Here is a 13,559-nt window from a genome sequence, read left to right on the forward strand (position 1 = left end):
ATACTGAAAGCTTTTTTTAAAAAAGAATAAAATTTAAGAATTTTTTCCTGCACCTTCCTAGAGAAGAAGTCACTTCAGCTAGCAGTCTAGGAATATCTTTAACATCACGAAGGGCTACCTTTTGGTCTTGATGACTCAGGCTGAAAGTTCAGAGACAGTGAAGGTGTTGGTGAATTTTTGCTGAGAAATAATTCTTCACCTCCAAAAGCCTCAAATCCAAACTTAAATAAAGAGGTTCTTGCGCCAAGCAAGGTTTCGGAAGAATGACTCATGCCTTTCCCCCATTGCTGAATCCCAGATCTCTGTTTCATACATAAGAACCCTCAAATGTTGATTCTCCTTTTCCCATCCCACTCCATTATTTCTATTTCCCTTGATTTCAGCTTTTGCTCCCTTTATGGTTTTACAGCTTTGACTCGGTAAACAAAAGCCAGTTGTTCTGTGTGTACTGGACCTGTTCCTATTCTTTTCACCACAGACCAAGTTCACTTGAAATGAGCCATTCGCACTGCCTGATTTTCAGTGCCAGAAGCAAGACAATCTAAAATATGGAGAGTGTAAGCCTTCCTAAAACACATACTCCGGAATTAAAGATACCCCAATGTACAGGAAACATTAAAATTGTAATGTGATCATCCTCTAGAAGACCACAGGCCCTGAACCAACAGATTTTCACTACCACCATGCTATGAGTCACTACAAATTTACCTCAGCAGCAGTATGAAAGATCATGGTCAGGCTGAAAAGTCCCCTTAAGTCCTGCAGCTCTCCTGTGATTTAAATACCCTTCTTCCACTCAGATGTAGTTATCAGTTAGTGATAGTAGTACTAGTACTATATGTCTACCTGGTTCAGCCAAGCTGTGGCTTTCTCAGCAACAGAATTCCTTACACTTATACTTTAATAGACTAAAACCTAACAATGAGTGCTTTGGATGAGATAAGTGTTGTAAAATTTTGTCTAGACATTTGTTTATAATATATGTACATTTAGTTTAAATTTTGTTACTTTCCTATTACAATAATGCCACTATGTAAATTCCTTGCCTGAAATACTGAATCCTCATAAAGAAGGGAAGAGAGCAGAAGAAAGAGGGGTCCAGACATGGGCAAGGGAAGTGTTTAGAAGCTTAAAGAAACATCTGTAAAAAGCACCTGAAAACACCAGGATATGCAGCTATCCTAAATGTAAATGAGATGAGAGATACATAACAGATCAAACATGCAGCAAGTCATGTCCTCTTCACGTCCACAACACAAGACAAAGGTCCTGCCAACAAAATAAAAAGACAACATTTAAAACTGATTTAAGAAAAATCACAGTACAAATAATCAATCTGTGGAACCCTCTGCCAGAAGAGTAACTGGGAGACTAAAAATGCTGCATTTCAGAATGAGTTAATGGTTATATGGAGAATATCCTAAGTTATTTTTGACAAGATACAACTAAATAGATATAAAGCCCTGTGATTCTGATTCAAACTCCTGACCAGAGGCTCAGGATATATTTTCCTTCATAATTGCTCTCTAATTTCTTTGCCCCTTGTACTGACCAATACTGATACATGATATTGCACTGGATTGTTTTATCTGGTATGACAGTATTTATGCTTCTCTATTGCTTCCCTTATTTAACTGACTTCACTATAATGCATTGATATTAATAGCATTTTCCTTTTTTGAAAAAAATGGTCCCTTTCTAGCTCAAAGTCATTAGAAATCTCTTGAATGCAGGACATCCATTGTGAAAGCACTACTTATATAAAACTATTCTGATTGTAACATTCTGTTGACAAAAAGCCAGCGGCTATTTTGAGCAAGAATACAATTCTAACACATGTAAGCATAACAGTTATTGTGAAGCAACTACACTGTAATAAAAGCAATAGCTATATTAATAGTTATGTAAAAGCAGCTGTTTCTAATGTTTAAGGATCTCCTTTAGAAGCTTTAAATCTTCTAGAAGTTTGGTGTAATTGTTTATTTGTTTTTTAAAAAACCTTGAATTACAGACTAATCAGTTTTAATTGTGGTCAAAGTTATCAAAGATTTAATCGTGTTTTATAAAGCTGTGCTTTGTTGAGAAATGTGTCAAATAAAAATCCCAAAGGTCTTTTTAGATCAGTTTTCAAGCTATTTTTATCAACACTGGTTGAGTCGCTAGAATGAAAGACTGGCCTTATAGCTGAACCATGGGGCACATACTCAGCAAGTTATTTCGGCAAAAGAATTTCAGACAATTGATGTCTTCAGTTTCATGTTAAAGTATATATTTCAATTTCTACTTGGATTGGTTTTTTTTGTAAGATCTGGGCTAAATCCTTATTCCTAAACAGGCTTCCTTATACGCTTTGATTAACATCATGTCTCTATGCCACTATTCTGTCCTAACTACTTAAACTCAGTTTTATGGAGCAAGGATTGTCTCTTGATTAATATAGTTGACCTCCGATCTCAGTTATCAAGGCTAAGCACAACCATCACAATCATACTGGAAGTTGTCTCACAGGAACCTGCCTTTCACTCCTCATCTCTGTACAAGGCCTTGACCAAGTGATTTGCTGAGAGTCCAATTCCAATATGACTTTCCATATATTTAAGGCCAACTAAAGACAGTGGGATAGTATAAAAGCTCCTGGACTCAATGAGAGATTTTCTAGAAACTTTGAAAAAGTCTGCATCAAACTACTCAGAGGTTGGCCAGCCTGACTGAGGACTCATCTACTCTTATTTTTTTTTCATCAAGGTTTCTTCAGCCTTGGCTTGCCTAGAAGGCTGAAGTGGCCTATCCACATGACCAACTCACAGAAGAAGCCACCTCCCCTCCCACAGTGCAGGAATACAAAATTAGCAGTAACAAAATCAGTTTCCACCCAAATTTTGAGGTAGGCACAGCCCTTCCTACCCAAGGGTCAGCATATTCCTGCAGCACGGTATTGTCCTGCCCTGCCCTCCATCCCAACTGTAAGAAAAGCTACTGCAAGCTTTTCCACTGAGCCAGGCAGATAAAAAATTGCTTTCTTTCTGTCCAGGACCTGCCTCTACTACGCGATGTCTCTTATTTGGTTACCTCCTGAAAATTGCTCCCCTAAGCCCTAGCACCATCTTTTCTGGCCCTCACCAATTGCTCTGTCTTCCCAGAGTCACAACATTGCTTCACTCACTGGCAATGTGACGAGCCTCCAAGCCTGCTCTTTAGCAGGAAGGGTCAGGGCATGCCTTGTCTCTAGGAAGCTTTCGTTTCCTGTAGCCCTAATCCGTTCTGCTTCTTCCCACATCATCTTTCCATGATCCTCAGCTCTTCTGTTTGCTCCATTATATAACATGAATTCAAATACTGTTCTCTTTGAAGCTCTACCCATACTGGGCTGCTCTTACTTCCCTCCTTCATTATAATGTAATAAAAATATGCAGTAATAATATTATATAGTAATAACATGTACAGATGAGTTTCTTTGCTGAGGAAACTAGAGCAATCACTACTAGTAAGTGCTGATCCTTTTTTTTTTTCTTTTAATCTGAGCACATTCATGCTCACGATCTCTTCCCATTCTGTTTTCTCTCATCAACACACTTCCTCCCAAAACTCTCCAAGTCCAGCATCTTCCCCTCTGGTGAGTAGGATCACCCAAGTGACACTGCATTTACCACAGGATGCCGAGTGCTGAGTGCATTTCAGATCTACTTACCACGTTTTGTGTAACCAAATGGTCTGATTATTCCAGGGCTGTCCCAGCTTTGAGTACTGCTCCTGGAATCGCAAAGCACTTTACCCAAAACAGCCTCTGTGGGGGCGAACCCCTTTAGCAAAGCCATATGGCACCATTCACTGTCCCAGGACCCACCTCTGGAAAGTGGCCATGTCTCTTACACAAGTTCTCTCCTCTCACCAGCCAAGACTCGTAAGAACAAAGGAAATATCTAGAAAGATCTGGGATAAGGTAAAAGGAAATGCCCAGCTCTGAAAAGTGCTTCCAAACTGTTCCACCCAACATGGGCTTTCAGCCGCTCTAATTCCCAGTGTCTGGTGCTACCAGGAAGAAAAAAGAGCTAGAGTGAAGACGTTTTTATGAAAGGCATTAGCACTAAAGAATGAGGAGTAGGAAAGGATATGCGAGAGAAAACGGGAGCAGGAAGAACTGAAGAAAAAGGATGAAAAAAGATCAGACTGTAAAGAAAGGAGAAAGAAAAAACTGTGGGTAGATGAAGATGGTCCCTTCCCCCACTGCTATAGCTGGGTGGAGAGAGGTGAGGGGACAGAAAGGACACTTACATGAGAAAGGAGGAGGCACAGAGACCTGAATCAAACTGCACAGGAAAGGCAAGTCCAACTGCCCCAACTCTCAAAGCGGAGAATGTGTGGGATTACCCTCTGCCCCAAAAGTCACTGCCCTTTGGTCTTTTCCCATCCTTGCATTTTCCCCTGAATAAGAGATTTATCTAGGAACAGATTAAAAATCTACTGGTCCCTTACAGAAACTAATATGAAAGATAAAACTAATATTTCGAGGTGACAAGGGTATTCAGTCCCACTTCAAATAATTTTTTTGCTGAGCAGTAATCTAGATTTCCTTTTAAGTGCTCTGCTTTTGAAAAAAGACCCTTTCTCCTTACAGCTAAAAGTATTCTGCTGCCCATATATCTACCAAGAGCAAAAGAGGTCACAAACGTAATTTTCTTCTGTACTAGAAGGCATCACCCTGGGAATAAAGTTTGCAAAAATCCTTCTCTTTCGGCAAGTTTCCCTTAGCAAAGCTAACTGAGGTTTTGGGATAATCCTCCTCCAACAAAGAAAACATTTTTTGTAACCTGAAGTCACAAAAATAAAGAGCACATTTGAGTAGACAAACAGAAGTAACTTTATGGACATACTCTTTAAAGCTCCAACTTCATTTTGCCAGTTCTGGTCTGACAGCTTTGCATTTTGTCGGCAGGAGTCATGACTCCATTTGATGTGGATAGGTTTAAACAACCTAAAACCAAGCTGTGCACAAACTTCTGTACAGCAACAAATCTTTCCAATCACTTGCCATCAGTGACTGCAGTGCACTCACCCTGCCTGCAGTACATCATAAGCACTCTTTCTAAACGAAACATCATGCTTAGAATTACAATATAGTTAACTGTCAAGTCTTATTTCCCTTCTTAATGGGTTAGCAAATGGACTGACTTTTTTTTTTTTTTACAATCACCTTGATAGTGTTAGTCGATAGTGTTTACTCTTGGCTATTATTTTTAAGGAAGCCTCCTTTGGCCACAGTACAAACATCCCTTTTGCTGCAGGCTGCCCCTTTGTTTAACAATCTGATACATTGAGCCTATTGCCTGGTCCACTGCACACAGAGAGATGAGCTTCTCCAGATACAGGGATCAAACTTTCACTAGGCTCCATTCAGGCTAAAAGTGGCCATGCTAAAAAAAAGTTCAAAGATTCTGCAACCAATTCCAATGTCCTAGAGAAATTAAAAATTGCTGGGGGGAGATCTGCATCTGGCGTGAACAAGCGTTTCATGAGACAGTGGGAAAGCTTTTCTTTCGGCCAACTCAGTAGCTAGCTTAGTGTGTACCTATCCTAGTGAAAGTCTTGGGAAGAGCAGCATTGATTTGCATCAGGTAAGAGCACAGTCGCAAGACTTCCCTCTTCCCTTTTAAAATTGAACAAAATCACACAGAAATCCTATTCTTTTTCTTTTGGTGTAATAGTCCTGCTAGCTTCCCCAGGTGCAAAAGAGAGTTTTTCAAGGTAAGTGAAATCTGAAAAAGCTTTTCTTGCTGCTGGGAGATGCCAGCAAAAGAAGTACTGTTTGCCTTCAGGTTCTGCCTGCTATTAACAGTGTATAGCTCCCCGCAGGAAAAGACCCAACAGCAAACAAAACCAAAGAGCAGATTGTAGAACTAAGCACTTGAGTCCTCTGCAAACTAAACCAAATCGCCAAGTGGTATAAAGGGATAAGGTGCTATTGAAATAAGTGTGTTGAACAGGTCACACTTCCCTGATGGCCGTGAAACCATGCTGCTTTCCACCCACCAAGGCCCTAGCTAACATTACTTCTCATTTGCATGGCGTTTCTACATTAAACTGCCCTTCGCTCAATAAGCAGCTATCTTTTCATGCACGGCCCAGGGGAAGACGGAAAGATGCCTAACTGACCCCAATGTATATCCTATGAACCACAAAGGATGGGTGCAGTGAGGCCTGCCCTTCCTGACAGGAGGCTGCTGTGGAAAGCAAAGAGAAAAGGGGCTGCTCTTCGCAGAAAAGAAAAGGAAACAGAATCTGTCCAACTGCACAGAGCAGTCAATCCAGCTCGTGTCCCATCCTTACATCCCCGGAGCCTGGGGAGACTGCTCCGTCCTGGCCTCGGGGCATATGAACCTGTGTGCTTTCCAAAGGCCCCTGGATGCAGAAGTAAGGGAGAAGGGTGAGAGGCAAGAGACATACTCAATTCCCTGTAAAGGCATGCTGCTCATAAAGAAGTGTCGGCTTCTCATTTGTTGGTCTACATGAGACAAATCACCTCCTGGGCAAGAGAAGAGTCATTTCCAATGAAAGCTGTGGTACCTAGCACCCATGCAGTTCCTTCAGCTGGAGAGAGACATGGGAGAAGCCAGCAGGACAAGAGAACAGAGAGCAGCCTGCAGGACCCACAGGAAGGAGCATGGCTATCCCAAGGAAATCCCAGTCTTTTCATGGCTGTTGGACAACAGACCCATCTCCTTCCTGCAGGATCCTTCCTCTTGCATCAAGAATTCTGGGAAATGAAAGTCTGAGGAATTCAGGAATTATATGCCCGTCACTCCATGAAACTGCATTCAAGACAGGACAGGACAAGTCATTAAGCTAATGAGTGACTTCACTGCAATAATTACAAAATCTCTATTAATTTAATTTCTATAAGCAGGGATTATTGCAGGAACATATTTATTTATACATAAGCAAAATACTGTATAGCAAAAGACTATATAGAAAAATCTTTCTCTTTATATTTTCTATTAAAAACAGTACTGAGGTAGATCTATACTCCCATATATAATGCATTAAACAAATGCATTCTAATTTAAATCAGCTAATACCTTATACTTTCATAATTACTCTATTTAAGTATGAAATTTAAACTACCAAAACATTGAAAGCTAAGTTATGGAAGATGACTAGATGTGCTTTAACAAGATTAAGGACAAACAGTAAAACAAACAGATGTTTTGCTACAAACATTGGCAGAAGCAAACTCAGGGAACCTAGAGGTAGAAGGAAAGTAAGAGATATGTTAAAGTGGCAAAAGGCAAAAGTTAATATCAATGAGATCACGTAGCACTAAAAATGTTCCTTATATGTTACTTTGAAAATACAAGAGGCATGCAAAAACAGGCCAAAAAAGTCCTCTGAGGAAAAAAACCTATAGCCTTATATGCCCCTCTCAAGTATCTCTTTTAGCAATCTTGCATTTGGTTTCAGTGTAATATGAACAGACCTATCTACTTACAAAAGCTCCCCTCTTCCCACCAGCCTTGTTTGTTATTTTATGTGTTTCTGCATCATTTGCAGAGTTTGCTTTGATCTACATTCCTCCTGGATGTGCAGTTTCCTTTTCGGCTACCAAAAGGAAAACTGTTTGGTTTGAGAATTTGCTTATTTTGAAGCTCCGCTGGCCCCAAATACCTATTTTTAATCCAAATGAGCACAGTTCAGTGCTTTCAGCTCTTCAGCACCAGTTGCCTTCCTTTCAGGAAAAATCTCTTTCAAACAATAAGTGACCTCTTCATACTCTAATAAAATTGCCAAACTGTAATCCTAGCTGGCATAAGCAAGAGCATTCTGTTTGCTGCAGCTGAGTTTGAATATTTACACTCCCGTAGAATTTGATCTGTGATTTGCTTTTATTTTAGCATCATTCTAAAATGGTCAAAATTTCTCTCCACATGTAGAACCTGACAACAGATACCATACTGCTCTAAAACAGCATCAGAACAGGTAAATAAGAATCCTCTCAGTATTTCTCTATTACAGACCTAATCTGTTTTCCACTGAAAACAGAATTTCTTTTGCCTCCAAGGGTTGGTTGGGCCTTGGTGCATTTGTGATATGACTGTAAGTCCTTCTGCATAGACTATATGATGCTGAATGTAAAGTCTGAACCATTTTAATCCTTCCTCCTTTTCTAATAAGCATCACACAATACCAACACAGTAGGAATAGTCCATAGACAAAACACAGTTCATAAATAACAGGTAAACAATATTCAGATGAGAAGAGAAGACAGGACACATCCTTGGAATGACTCTTTGACTGGGAAACAGGATATATTCTTCAAGGACCTTGCAGGAATACAGTCCCAGAGGACAATTAGAGATTAGATCTTCTCCTCTATGGGGTTAGGCCACAGGAGTTAACTTGGGAAACAATTCAGATAAACAAAGAGCTAGCAAGAGGAAGGACACTGGTAGACTTTGCTTCTGTGTATTTATTAGACATGGGCCTTCATGTCAAGCTCCACATTAAGAACTTAGTCTCAAATGATAATAGAGTATTAACTGACATCACCAGTAATGGAAAGCAGGCGCAACCTCCTGCAATTCTGGAGACTAATTAACGATTGTGAGAATAGTCTTAATGAGATAGCCTGGAGCTAAGATTATCATGATCTGTCCAGAGAGAGTAAGGGAAAACGTAAGTATTCCTCAGCAAATACCTAACTCCTGCCATCACAGCGAGCGCAGAAGCTGGGAGCTTTATCCTTTCTTCATCTGTAGCCCAGCATATCATATGCAGTCAAAGGCAGAAGTGCTCTTCATGAATAATTTTTCTTCTAAGAAAAAAAACACTGATGAAATAGATTTGTTCTCAAGTGTGCGCATGCACATGGACACTGCCACATGCGTAGCTACATATACAGTGGGGGAAAACAGGGGTCTGACTCTGCTTGAAGAAAATCCTTTCTCATAAAAACACAGCTACACCCACTTCAGAAGAGTAAATACAGAGAAAACAGTTATCAAGGATGACTAACTGAAATGTCTAAGAATAGCTCCCTTTTCATACAGAAATATATGAGAAGTAAATACATGGAGCACCTGGTGAGCCTACATGAATTATGAAGAAGCTTTGCTGAAAGAGGAGGCAAATACGTAGACGACCCCAATTCTAAGCTGTTCTGGATCTCCTCTAAAATTAAGACAATGGAAATTGTTTCCTGCTGGGTGTATGTGGATGGGGCTATTGCAGATTCTAGTGTAAAAGGTTTTGCAAATTCTCATGTAAAAATCTAAACTGTGATTTTCTGTACTCACTCTTTTGAGGCACATTTTCCTGTAACATTACCCCCCCCCCGAGAATTTAATAATAAGCATGCATTAGAAAACTGTGATGGTGCTCCATGCAGTTCATTCTGTGAAACAAGGTTCCCCATCTCAGAAAGTGAGAAGACTAAGATGTCACAGAAGAGAAGTAATACTTGAGGCATCCAAAGAATTACGCCAGTGGATGATCCAGGGAAACACCTGGTTTCTTTCTTCCTTTTTTAAGGTTTCTAGAAACATATAAATTGTAATTCTCAGATAACTAAGCTAAGAGTAGGAAACACCATGAGTCCCATCTGGCAATACTTTACAAAGGAAGCACATCAGGGTTACCCCAAAGCAAATCCCTAAGAGCAGTGTCTGCCACACTGCTTGCAACACAGTGCTTCAGCTGTGCTGCCTGCCATCTTCTGCATTGTCAATACCACAGCTTGAACGGTTAAGACCTGAAACTGATCCACTTCAGTGATTAGGCTGATCCAAGGACACGGACAGAGGAGCAGGATTTAATGGACAGGCGGGCAGGAAAAGTCTTTTAACACTTCAGAAAACGTTGACTTGCTGGAAGGAATTGGCTAGCTCAAGGGATTAGTAATGAGATACTGAGCCCCTTAGCTCTAGGTCACCACCCTGAATCTGGTCCAGGTCAGTAGAAATCAAAAGCTGTTGCTGTTGAGTGGCCTTCAGGAAGTCAGTTGGTGGTCTTACTCCAGACACTACCGGTAAAATATCTGTACCATCGTAACTGACAACAGTTTGCAGCACTTACTGGAAAAGTTTAGGACTGGCATGGCATAGGAAAAAACTGAGCAGAGAAAGCTGTCCCAAGCAAACAGGCTAGGCTGGGATTCAGGAAAAACAAGCTCCCTGCTCCTCCACAAACTTCCAGCGTGACTTGCGGCATGAGATTAAGGACCCCATTCAAGACAGCTTTGGTTCCTCACCGCTACTGACTTCACTGAGCATTAGTGGCCTAAATGTCTCTGAAAGGTGTACCAATTACACTGCATTTCAGTGTCCCATCTTTAAAATGGGAATAACTAACTCACAGGATTGCTGGGGTATACGGGGTGATCAGATGCAAAAGCTAAGAAAGAAACCAAGATGTTATTTTTTCCCTAAAATCAGCTCCTCTAACTCAAGAGCAAGACACCAGCTGAGTATGCACAAGGCACCTGTTTGCAAAGCTCCATATTTGACATGCTTAAAAAGAACAAATTCCCCTTATAGCAAAACTACCCCTGCAAAAATAAATTTTCCACTGATGCTCAGTAGCACAGCGTCAAAGAATCCAGCTGCTCCCAGCTTTTATCCCACCTAGAATGAAATTCTAAGGTCTGTGTTGTGCAAGAGGTCAAAAAGATTATCATAATAGTCCCTTCTGGCCTTAAAAACTATGAAATTGGAGAGTGAATCACAAGGTATTGGTCACTATTGAAGGCAGGATAGTAGGCAGCATAGCTCAGTGACGGGGTGTGATATGGCAGAGTAAATCCGATGTTCTCAGGCCGTGTGAAGCTAAGAAACTGACATTTTGCCTTCTTTGTTGCCCATTTGGGACACCGAGAGAGATGCAGGTTATAATAAACCCAGTCCACCCTCAAAGCAGTCTAAGAATATTGCCTCTTATGAGAGTGAGTGCGTGAAGGATTGAGAAACACTAGTTATTTTCAAACTGGATTAAGTCTTTCAAAAGCTAATAGGTTTCCAATGAGCTGTGGTGCTGCTGCTGCAGCTGCTCTAATTTGAGAATAAAAGAATGCAGGCTTTGTGCCTAGGGACCTGTTATTGATCTGAGCAAGGAGGATGAGAAGGGAGGGGGGTAGAGGAGGGTTATCCTCCTTTCAACTGGGGTGGGGGCGTTCTTTTCAAAGTCACATTATCTGCTAGTAACAACAAAGCCTAACCCCATGACATGCTGCTCTATACAGGATTGCACTTGTTGAGAACTAAAAGCATTAGGGAAAAAAACCTCCTCTGGCTACCCTGCGTAGCTAACTTCATTGAGGGCCCACGAGACTCAACAGATGGGTCTCGGGACTCCCTCATTAGGAAACGTGCCTGTCCCTCTGCATCTGGTGCCTTGCTCTGCTCTGAGCCATGCACTCATTAGCATAGCAGGCTCATAGATTCCTTAGCACGTGCTTCCAATAAATATTGGAAAGAAAGGAAGGGAGGGAAGCCACTGCTTGGAGCAGCAGGATGAGGGTCACCCCCTAAACTGGGAAATCCTTCCCAGCACATGGGTGTGTACACACACACACACACACACACACACACACACACACACACACCCCTCCCCTGCTGCCCCAGAGGAGAGAGGACAATAAAAGGCAGCCAACCACAAACGGGCATTTAAAGAGACAGGTGTGGAATTGCTTCTATTCAAGTTGTGGCAGAGCCTCATTCGTTCCCCTCTGCCACAGTAAATAAAAATCATCATTATAAAAAAAAAAAGTCAGAGCAACACACAGATTGTGGATCTGCGAGAGTCTGAGGCCCTTTTCAGACATAAAGCGGACTCACACTGGGTTATGCCATTACCTTCAAAGAAATTAATTGGGATTTAGGGCCCAATTCAACAGCCAGGCTCTTTTCCTTTCAGGTCTTCACCAAGCATGTCTTGCTGTCAGTGTCACAAATCAGGGATGCCCTTCATCACACTTGGAGCGGCCCCTGACTTGGGGCCTCGATCAGGGACCCCTGATTCCCCCTGGATCAAGGGAGAATCATCTCCTGTGCATTTGAAGACGTGGTGAGACAGAACGGCCAACAAGGACGCAGGAATGTGAACTGTTCCAGGAACTGCAGAAAAAGCAAAGAAAAACCTTTATTCAGAGAGGCAGAGTGACAGGACTCTATCTTGATCATACTCCCTAACCTATTCTTACCCCATTCCTTCTCATTCACTCTTATGTCCACTATCTTGTTAGCAGTTGCAGGCACCTTGATCACAGCTGGGTCCAGAGTAGGACTAGCAGAGGTTCAAACGATTAACTACTTACGTTAATGCAGACCCTGTACAAAACACAGTGTTTCAACAGCAAACCTCCCAAATCAGAGCAGACTCGGACTCTACCAAATGCTGCTGGCTCTAATATGCAGTACCGTCAGATAGGCAGAAAGTACCTCATTGCATGATCAGTGACATAAAAGCCACCAGTGCACATATAGATAACATTTGCCTGCTAGTGGCCCTGTCATAACATGTAAAATGGACAAGACTTTTTAATTCGTATGTAAAGGGCAGGCACAGAATAAAGCTGCCATGTTTAGCCTCTTTGCCTAAAAACTTGTCTTTGTCTCTACCACCAAGGATGCTATCCGCCCTCTGGGGCCTGAGCTTAGTCTGAAAACATTTAGCTGATACAAAAAGGTTCCTTCTGCCAGACAGCAGGCAGTGCCAAGGGACTAGATAAACACATGCCATCGTGCCACTGTAAAGACCCCTAATTTTCTGTAGATTAGCAGAGCCACTCCCACCCACCCCAACTTTAAGGCTGAATTCACTGGCCAGTCCAGCAAGACACTGAAGCACACCCCTAATTTAGTTTTTTGTTCCTTGATTTAGGCACATTTATATTTTGGACTGAATCAGGATTTTAGTAATCCTAATTCCTCTAAATGCTCCTTCATGCCAAATGAGGCAACTCCATTTATATCCCCCACACAGGTCTAACAAAACCCAAAGTGCGGAATATTATCAGCCATGCAATAATGGAGGACAAGGACAAGAGATCATGTAATTCACACTCAAATTTAAATTTGCTAATTGCAGCCCTCTTCTTCTTAGTCACTTCCTTACCTAAAAGACACCCCTGTATTCTTTAGTCTTGCACACTTAAGATCTTTTGCAGTGGAGAACGTATTAAGCACATACTATCATAAACATTTAATAATGAAAAGAATCCATATGAAAACTTCAGACATTTTGATGCTTTCATAACAACAAAATGAAACTTGATCCGAGCACTTACGCAATACAATTGGCTAAAAGAAGCACTCTTACACAGAGCTTTGAGGAAAACCCTACTAGAAACTTGGAACTCTCTTAAAAGTATCAGTTGTTTATCGGAGACGGTACTCAGCCCAGATTTCAGCATAGCCATTTCTACAACTGACAAGAATAGCTGAGGTTACAGCTTATCAAATGAAAGTGTCATCCTGTCTGTGACAGACATGCCAGCACTGCTCAGTGTCACAGGCTTTGCACCTACTGGAGGCTATGCTAGCTTGATAAGATGTACCCCTACTCAGGCCTAA

The 13,559-nt window shown here is 41.4% G+C and overlaps 1 long non-coding RNA gene across 6 annotated transcripts in view; it reads right to left on the minus strand.

The window, feature by feature from the left end:
• LOC135327961 (uncharacterized) overlaps positions 1 to 13,559 on the minus strand; it is a 41,907-nt gene that overhangs the window by 22,653 nt on the left and 5,695 nt on the right. For all 6 annotated transcript variants that reach the window (XR_010388647.1, XR_010388650.1, XR_010388646.1 and 3 more), the window contains exon 2: positions 11,841 to 12,101. This is a non-coding gene — a long non-coding RNA (uncharacterized LOC135327961). The remainder of the gene's footprint in view (positions 1 to 11,840; positions 12,102 to 13,559) is intronic.

Source organism: Dromaius novaehollandiae, chromosome 3, assembly GCF_036370855.1.
Source record: "Dromaius novaehollandiae isolate bDroNov1 chromosome 3, bDroNov1.hap1, whole genome shotgun sequence".
NCBI lineage: Eukaryota > Metazoa > Chordata > Aves > Casuariiformes > Dromaiidae > Dromaius > Dromaius novaehollandiae.